This window comes from Cariama cristata, unplaced genomic scaffold (genome assembly GCF_000690535.1).
Source record: "Cariama cristata isolate BGI_N322 unplaced genomic scaffold, ASM69053v1 scaffold37448, whole genome shotgun sequence".
Taxonomy (NCBI): Eukaryota; Metazoa; Chordata; class Aves; order Cariamiformes; family Cariamidae; genus Cariama; species Cariama cristata.
Window position 1 is genome coordinate 1,738 of NW_009633508.1, and position 785 is coordinate 2,522.

Below are 785 nucleotides of genomic sequence, written 5' to 3' on the forward strand. Positions count from 1 at the left end.
GGCATCAAGCAGTCAGCAGGGCAGAAAGGCGGGGGATGCTGCTGCTCCGTCGGGCTGCCCCAGCCCTGCCTCCTGCATTCCCCGTGCTTGCCGCACCGCAGACCCCTGCACGTGCGGCGCCAGCACCCCTGGGCCGTGCTCACCCCGGGGTGCGTGGCCTGACCTCAGAGCTTCTTGTGTGCTGCGGTCAGCAGCCAGCTGCTCCATACACAAACCACAGCGTCCTCCTAAGAAGGGGGATTTTGGAGCCAGCACCTGCTGTAGATCCTGCCCGCCTTCACCATCCTGCAGCACCCTGCACTCTAGGCTGCCAAAAACCTGTACTTGCCTTCTGCTCCCCAGGCAACCCCCAGCACTCCTCCTGACTCTGCACACTCTACCTGCCCTCAAACTGATCCTGCCACAGTGGCATCTTACCGCTTCCTCCCAGCATCTCTGCGCAGCCATGCAACATGCCACGCAGCATCCCACGCACCCGCAGAGTGACAGCCAGCACACGCACTCGCCCACGCCGCCCTCGCTGGCACAGCGTCTTTATAGCAGTCTCATGGAAAACACCTCCACAGCACACATCGTCCCTAGCTCCAGCCACCCCCTAACCCAGCACCTCACGCCCCACAGCCCCCTCCCACTGCCTGCGTGCTGCAGGAGCTGTGCTCCTGTCCCCAGTCCAGGCAGGGTTGCCACCATACTGGCACCGCACTGCTCCTCCCCAGCAGCGCTTGCCTGCACCCACGGCACTGGAGCCAGCGCCCGTCGCCCGCAGCGGCGCGTGTGGACAAACA

General features: G+C 64.7%; 1 protein-coding gene across 1 annotated transcript in view; it reads left to right on the forward strand.

The window, feature by feature from the left end:
• LOC104166743 (creatine kinase U-type, mitochondrial-like) overlaps positions 1 to 785 on the forward strand; it is a gene marked incomplete at both ends in the record, with an annotated part of 3,545 nt that overhangs the window by 1,665 nt on the left and 1,095 nt on the right. The window lies entirely within an intron of this gene.